We start from the raw sequence: 9,104 nt of genomic DNA, 5'->3' as shown, positions 1-9,104 counted from the left end.
GTTAGAAGTATAGATATCTTTCTAATGCTTTTCTAATGAAGAATATGGATGTTAGAAGTATAGATATCTTTCTAATGCTTTTCTAATGAAGAATATGGATGTTAGAAGTATAGATATCTTTCTAATGCTTTTCTAATGAAGAATATGGATGTTAGAAGTATAGATATCTTTCTAATGCTTTTCTAATGAAGAATATGGATGTTAGAAGTATAGATATCTTTCTAATGCTTTTCTAATGAAGAATATGGATGTTAGAAGTATAGATATCTTTCTAATGCTTTTCTAATGAAGAATATGGATGTTAGAAGTATTGATATCTTTCTAATGCTTTTCTAATGAAGAATATGGATGTTAGAAGTATAGACATTCATGAACGCGTACGCTCGGGCTGCGCCCTCCGTGTTGTACTTTCCCTGATCGGTACACAATTTTGGTGCACGGCTATCCTGACCGGCAACTTGTACCAACATGGACATCCATGAACGCGTACGCTCTGGATGTTAGGAGTTGAGATATCTTTCTAATGCTTTTCTAATGCAAGAATCTGGATGTTAGAAATATAGATTTCTTTCTAATGCTTTTCTTATGAAGAATCTGGATGTTAGAAGTATAGATATCTTTCTAATGCTTTTCTAATGAAGAATCTGGATGTTAGAAGTAATTATATCTTTCTAATGCTTTTCTAATGAAGAATCTGGATGTTAGAAGTATAGATATCTTTCTAATGCTTTTCTAATGAAGAATATGGATGTTAGAAGTATAGATATCTTTCTAATGCTTTTCTAATGCAAGAATCTGGATGTTAGAAGTATAGATATCTTTCTAATGCTTTTCTAATGAAGAATCTAGATGTTAGAAGTATAGATATCTTTCTAATGCTTTTCTAATGAAGAATCTGGATGTAAGAAGTATAGATTTCTTTCTAATGCTTTTCTAATGAAGAATATGGATGTTAGAAGTATAGATATCTTTCTAATGCTTTTCTAAAGAAGAATATGGATGTTAGAAGTATAGATATCTTTCTAATGCTTTTCTAATGAAGAATCTGGATGTTAGAAGTATAGATATCTTTCTAATGCTTTTCTAATGAAGAATCTGGATGTTAGAAGTATAGATATCTTTCTAATGCTTTTCTAATGAAGAATATGGATGTTAGAAGTATAGATATCTTTCTAATGCTTTTCTAATGAAGAATATGGATGTTAGAAGTATAGATATCTTTCTTATGCTTTTCTAATGAAGAATATGGATGTTAGAAGTATAGATATCTTTCTAATGATTTTCTAATGAAGAATATGGATGTTAGAAGTATAGATATCTTTCTAATGATTTTCTAATGAAGAATATGGATGTTAGAAGTATAGATATCTTTCTAATGCTTTTCTAATGAAGAATATTGATGTTAGAAGTATAGATATCTTTCTAATGCTTTTCTAATGCAAGAATATGGATGTTAGAAGTATAGATATCTTTCTAATGCTTTTCTAATGCAAGAATATGGATGTTAGAAGTATAGATATCTTTATAATGCTTTTCTAATGCAAGAATCTGGATGTTAGAAGTATAGATATCTTTCTAATGCTTTTCTAATGAAGAATCTGGATGTGAGAAGTATAGATATCTTTCTAATGCTTTTCTAATGAAGAATATGGATGTTAGAAGTATAGATATCTTTCTAATGCTTTTCTAATGAAGAATATGGATGTTAGAAGTATATATATCTTTCTAATGCTTTTCTAATGAAGAATATGGATGTTAGAAGTATAGATATCTTTCTAATGCTTTTCTAATGCAAGAATATGGATGTTAGAAGTATAGATATCTTTCTAATGCTTTTCTAATGAAGAATCTGGATGTTACAAGTATAGATTTCTTTCTAATGCTTCTCTAATGAAGAATATGGATGTTAGAAGTATAGATATCTTTCTAATGCTTTTCTAATGAAGAATATGGATGTTAGAAGTATAGATATCTTTCTAATGCTTTTCTAATGAAGGATCTGGATGTAAGAAGTATAGATATCTTTCTAATGCTTTTCTAATGAAGAATATGGATGTTAGAAGTATAGATATCTTTCTAATGCTTTTCTAATGAAGAATATGATGTTAGAAGTATAGATATCTTTCTAATGCTTTTCTAATGAAGAATATGGATGTTAGAAGTATAGATATCTTTCTAGTGCTTTTCTAATGAAGAATATGGATGTTACAAGTATAGATAATTTTCTAATGCTTTTCTAATGAAGAATATGGATGTTACAAGTATAGATATCTTTCTCATGCTTTTCTAATGAAGAATATGGATGTTAGAAGTATAGATATCTTTCTAATGCTTTTCTAATGCAAGAATCTGGATGTTAGAAGTATAGATATCTTTCTAATGCTTTTCTAATGCAAGAATATGGATGTTAGAAGTATAGATATCTTTCTAATGCTTTTCTAATGAAGGATCTGGATGTAAGAAGTATAGATATCTTTCTAATGCTTTTCTAATGAAGAATATGGATGTTAGAAGTATAGATATCTTTCTAATGCTTTTCTAATGAAGAATATGGATGTTAGAAGTATAGATATCTTTCTAATGCTTTTCTAATGAAGAATATGGATGTTAGAAGTATAGATATCTTTCTAATGCTTTTCTAATGAAGAATATGGATGTTAGAAGTATAGATATCTTTCTAATGCTTTTCTAATGAAGAATATGGATGTTAGAAGTATAGATATCGTTCTAATGCTTTTCTAATGAAGAATATGGATGTTAGAAGTATAGATATCTTTCTAATGCTTTTCTAACGCAAGAATCTGGATGTTAGAAGTATAGATATCTTTCTAATGCTTTTCTAATGAAGAATCTGGATGTTAGAAGTATAGACATCCATGAACGCGTACGCTCGGGCTGCGCCCTCCGTGTTGTACTTTCCCTGATCGGTACACAATTTTGGTGCATGTGTACCAACATGGACATCCATGAACGCGTACGCTCGGGCTGCGCCCTCCGTGTTGTACTTTCCCTGATCGGTACACAATTTTGGTGCACGGCTATCCTGACCGGCAACTTGTACCAACATGGACATCCATGAACGCGTACGTAGTGTACTTTCCCTGATCGGTACACAATTTTGGTGCATGTGTACCAACATGGACATCCATGAACGCGTACGCTCGGGCTGCGCCCTCCGTGTTGTACTTTCCCTGATCGGTACACAATTTTGGTGCATGTGTACCAACATGGACATCCATGAACGCGTACGCTCGGGCTGCGCCCTCCGTGTTGTACTTTCCCTGATCGGTACACAATTTTGGTGCATGTGTACCAACATGGACATCCATGAACGCGTACGCTCGGGCTGCGCCCTCCGTGTTGTACTTTCCCTGATCGGTACACAATTTTGGTGCACGGCTATCCTGACCGGCAACTTGTACCAACATGGACATCCATGAACGCGTACGTAGTGTACTTTCCATGATCGGTACACAATTTTGGTGCACGGCTTAGGAAATGGGCTTAAAATGTTATCACTCAATCCATTTAATCTTGTTATAGTCGATACTTACCGTGCCGACCAAGTAGGACACGATACAAGGCAATGTTGTTTGAGTAATAATATATCCGCCATACATTTCAGTACAAAATTGCTCGGTCAGACCTACGGCGGGCCATAACTCGAATACTAAACGTCGCAGACATGGGTCGTAGAACAATTTTAAGCTCGTCTAATCATTCTCTATCCGATTCTGGATAGTGGTTTTTTGACCACTTTTCATCATTTTGTGACACCCCGAACCTAGGGACAGCTCCCTAGCTTTTTGCAAAAAAGTGCACCGAACGGGCCGGAGAGCTCGAGTAGTCCAAAAAATTTTTTTCGCTAAAAACCCTCAAAACGTGTCAGAAACACACCCTAGATGATGAAAAGTGCAACCAGAAAGTCAACCGACAACATGCCCGGGGGTACCAATTTGCTCTACGCGTCCCTAGGTAGGGTACTTTTTCATACAAACATCAATGTGCACGGTGCACAAAGTGCGCGGAACAAAAATTGCTCGGTCAGACCTACGGCGGGCCATAACTCGAATACTAAACGTCGCAGACATGGGTCGTAGAACAATTTTAAGCTCGTCTAATCATTCTCTATCCGATTCTGGATAGTGGTTTTTTGACCACTTTTCATCATTTTGTGACACCCCGAACCTAGGGACAGCTCCCTAGCTTTTTGCAAAAAAGTGCACCGAACGGGCCGGAGAGCTCGAGTAGTCAAAAAAATTTTTTTCGCTAAAAACCCTCAAAACGTGTCAGAAACACACCCTAGATGATGAAAAGTGCAACCAGAAAGTCAACCGACAACATGCCCGGGGGTACCAATTTGCTCTACGCGTCCCTAGGTAGGGTACTTTTTCATACAAACATCAATGTGCACGGTGCACAAAGTGCGCGGAACAAAAATTGCTCGGTCAGACCTACGGCGGGCCATAACTCGAATACTAGACGTCGCAGACATGGGTCGTAGAACAATTTTAAGCTCGTCTAATCATTCTCTATCCGATTCTGGATAGTGGTTTTTTGACCACTTTTCATCATTTTGTGACACCCCGAACCTAGGGACAGCTCCCTAGCTTTTTGCAAAAAAGTGCACCGAACGGGCCGGAGAGCTCGAGTAGTCAAAAAAATTTTTTTCGCTAAAAACCCTCAAAACGTGTCAGAAACACACCCTAGATGATGAAAAGTGCAACCAGAAAGTCAACCGACAACATGCCCGGGGGTACCAATTTGCTCTACGCGTCCCTAGGTAGGGTACTTTTTCATACAAACATCAAAGTGCGCTTAGCAAAAGTTCTCCGTCAGACCTACGGCGGGCCATAACTCGAAAACTAAACGTCGCAGACATGGGTCGTAGAACAATTTTAAGTTCGTCTAATGATTCTACATCCGATTCTGGATAGTGGTTTTTTGACCACTTTTCAAAATTTTGTGACACCCCAAACCTAGGGGCAGCTCCCTAGCTTTTGTCAAAAAATGGTCACCGAACGGGCCGGAGAGCTCGAGTAGTCAAAAAATTTTTTTTCGCCAAAATCACTGAAAACGTGTAGAAAACGCATTTTAGATGATGAAAAGTGAAACCAGAACGTCAAACAACAACTTTTTTGGGGGTACCCTTTTTACTCTACGGGCCCCTAGGTAAGGCGCGCCATTAGCGCTTTCCTCTCGAGTTCCCAACTTTTGCCCTCCTGGGAACATGATCATTTGTTCATTGCCTACTATAGGGAGGGTACCTTGCTCCGAGGTCAAAAATGAAAATTTCACCAAATCGTAGTTTTTACCTCTATTTTGTCGTAGGAGCATGGTTTGAGGTGTCGGTGGGTCATTTCGGCCCCCATTTGGGTCATACGTCCCCTCCCCGATTTAGTTCGTCGTATGACCATAGTCCGAACTTATGAAGCAAAAGTGGTGTCTGGTGGTGTCTGCCGATGATCTTAACCTATGATTTCGAGTTGATATGCGTATATTAGAGTAAAATTAGGCCTTGTAGTACACGGCTTATGCCCCGGACTAGGTGTCCCGGGGACAAAATCTCGAAAATTACAGACACCCCAGCATCGCTTAAGGTGGTCAGTAGCAAATATATTTTTGGGTCTTCGGACCCATCAAGAGACAGTAGCTGGCTAGTTTGCTGTACTCTTACGCTGAGAACTGGCAGCGTAGAGGGTCTACGGACCCTGAAAGGACCTACCCAACCTTTCAAAAAGCTCCCTGGAGCGGTACATCACGGGTCTACGGACCCTAAGACTTCGTCGTGATGGTTTCAAGCATAAAAGTCGTAACAGTTTAAGAGATTTTCGTAAGCGTATATTAAATGCATGCTTGAAACTAAGCTTCGTTGTCTTTAAACACTGCAAGACCAATCGAACTTTTTAGGGAAACTCGAAGGATTCACGCTAAGCTCGATGAGCTATTAAGGGTAGTGGTGCATTGTTTGTCGGCGTTCCTTGGATCTAATCCATTGAACAAATGTGTCTGGGGTCATGGTGCAGGTAAAATAGCGTGATGAAACCGGGTTTCCCTTACCAAATGTGGCATAACTTTCCCTGAGAGCGAAGCTCAGACCCACGTAGGGGAGAGCAAAGTGGAACTTAAATGTTCTATGCAGCAAATGTTCGCCATGCGGATAAACAAGTTGGAATAGCTCAATGTAGTGTAATGCAAACACGAATCGCAATTAACGATAAGGGGACCCAGAAGCAATTCTGCGGAACCCTCGGGGGAGGTGTGAGTTGATATAATTAGAGGTGATAGTCCAAGTTGTTCGAGCTCCGGCTCGGCAGCCGATACGAGGTTCCTGTTGAGCTTGTACATCGCGCAGAGGCGCCGTTCGGTTCTAGCAATGATTCCCGCCACCATGTTTCATGCGTGCAGAGGTCCGTTAGAGCTCGAGCAATGTGTCCCGCCGTGATTACGAAAAAGTTTAACAGTTGACTAAGTTGGGGGTGTGTTCAAGTAATCGCGCAGAGATGCCGATCGGTTTCTAGCAATGTTTCCCGTCACAAGGTGGTATTGGCACCTGTGCAGAGTGACCGTTAGCAATGTCTCCCGTATCACGGTGGTGTTCTACCACTAGTGCAGAGTGACCGCTAGCAATGTCTCCCGTCACAAGGTGGTAGCCCAGTAGTGCAGAGAAGCCGCTAGCAAGTCTCCCGTCACAGAGTAAGCAGGTCCGCGAAGTGCAGAGTAGCCGTTAGCAATGTCTCCCGTATCACGGTGGTATCATTCCACTAGTGCAGAGTGACCGCTAGCAATGCTTCCCGACACACGGCGGTAGCTTACGCAGTGCAGAGAGACTCAGGAGCAAAGTCTTCCGACACACGGTGGTAACTCGACGAGGTGCAGAGTAACCGTTAGCAATGTCTCCCGTATCACGGTGGAGTTCTTCCACTAGTGCAGAGTGACCGCTAGCAATGTTTCCCGACACATCGAAGGAGTAGATCCACGAAGTGCAGAAAGATCGCTGAACCAATCAATGCATCCCGTCGTGGAGAGCTTACACGCCCGTAGGACAAAACAGTGGGGTGTATCCAAGTGAAACATTAGTATACATGAGAGTGCAGAGTACCGATTGGACTATAGTGGTCAAAACGCAGCCGGGTAATTCAACTCTGTAGCCGTACAAAGGTATCCGCCTGTTAGAAGGACACCGTACGGTTTACAGTTTTAACAAAAATGCAGCCGCGGTAATTTCAACCCAACCCACTATAGCCATTCAATGTATCCGTCATAATCATGTATACCGATCGGAGTAGCCAAAGACAATGTTCGTCTAGTGTTGTTGGGGTGTATGCGCGCAGAGATGCCGTTCGGTTTAAAGCAATGTTTCCCGTCACGAGGTGGTATTGGCACCTGTGCAGAGTGACCGTTAGCAATGTCTCCCGTATCACGGTGGAGTTCTTCCACTAGTGCAGAGTGACCGCTAGCAATGTCTCCCGTCACAAGGTGGTAGCCCAGCAGTGCAGAGAAGCCGCTTTCAGCAATGTTTCCCGTCACGAGGTGGTATTGGCACCTGTGCAGAGTGACCGTTAGCAATGTCTCCCGTATCACGGTGGAGTTCTTCCACTAGTGCAGAGTGACCGCTAGCAATGTCTCCCGTCACAAGGTGGTAGCCCAGCAGTGCAGAGAAGCCGCTGTAGCAAAGTCTCCCGTATCACGGTGGAGTTCTTCCACTAGTGCAGAGAGATCGCTGAACCGTGCAATGTGTCCCGTCGTGCGCACCCGTTCGACCAGATGTAACAAGTTGGGGTGCAAGTTGCAAGTTCACGCGCAGAGATGCCGTTCGGTTTAAAGCAATGTTTCCCGTCACGAGGTGGTATTGGCACCTGTGCAGAGTGACCGTTAGCAATGTCTCCCGTATCACGGTGGAGTTCTTCCACTAGTGCAGAGTGACCGCTAGCAATGTCTCCCGTCACATTGGTGGTAGCCCAGCAGTGCAGAGAAGCCGCTTTCAGCAATGTTTCCCGTCACGAGGTGGTATTGGCACCTGTGCAGAGTGACCGTTAGCAATGTCTCCCGTATCACGGTGGAGTTCTTCCACTAGTGCAGAGTGACCGCTAGCAATGTCTCCCGTCACATTGGTGGTAGCCCAGCAGTGCAGAGAAGCCGCTGTAGCAAAGTCTCCCGTATCACGGTGGTATCATTCCACTAGTGCAGAGAGATCGCTGAACCGTTCAATGTGTCCCGTCGTGGTGTGCTTGTAGCGAGCACGTAGGATACACCTTGCTTTGTTGGTTTGGGATAGGAGTGGTCGCGCAACTGCCTCCACGCCGCAGAGTGCCAGTTCGGATTGAAGGTCAACTTTAGCCGTTCAATGCATCAGTCGGTGGGTGTTCAGATGGCATCACAACTTCCCCTAGGTGCTCAAGTTGGTTGGGTTGCTAAACATATACACATGCGCAGAGTATCGTACGAACTAGCAAAGTCTCCCGTCACGGTGGTAAAGGAATGAGTACCATGCAGTGCAGAGAGATCGTTAGTGCGTGCAATGTACCAGTCGAAGTGTTGTGTTCGCGCATGCGCAGAGTATCGTACGAACTAGCAAAGTCTCCCGTCACGGTGGTTGAGAGTCCCATGCAGTGCAGAGAGATCGTTAGTGCGTGCAATGTACCAGTCGATGTGCAACGTACGGGCATGCGCAGAGTATCGTACAAGCTAGCAAAGTCTCCCGTCACGGTGGTTGTGAGTGACATGCAGTGCAGAGAGATCGTTAGTGAGTGCAATGTACCAGTCGATGTCGTACCAGCATACACCCCCGCTTAGAGGCCCGTTGCTCAAAGAGGTCAAGCAAGAGTGCGCAGAGTGCCGTACCGGCCTAGCAATGTCTCCAGACAGACGTTGGGGGGACACCCCCGACGCAGTGCAGAGAGATCCGCTAGCCGTGTGCAATGCATCCGACGTTGCCTGCTTGTGCCTTAGCGAGTGGCGCCAACGACGCTCCGGCGTCAGAGAACAAATCTCGGTGGTCACGGGGGACTTGCGCCTCGCGTGATCAAGAGTGTAGTTCGTGTTCAAGCAATTGACTCGAATTCTGGTTGATCCTACCAGTGATATACGCTCGTCTCAAAGGT

This window comes from Anopheles merus, unplaced genomic scaffold, assembly GCF_017562075.2.
Source record: "Anopheles merus strain MAF unplaced genomic scaffold, AmerM5.1 LNR4000628, whole genome shotgun sequence".
NCBI classification, from domain to species: domain Eukaryota; kingdom Metazoa; phylum Arthropoda; class Insecta; order Diptera; family Culicidae; genus Anopheles; species Anopheles merus.
The sequence above is the reverse complement of the archived record's forward strand: the minus strand, read 5'-3'. Positions refer to the sequence as shown.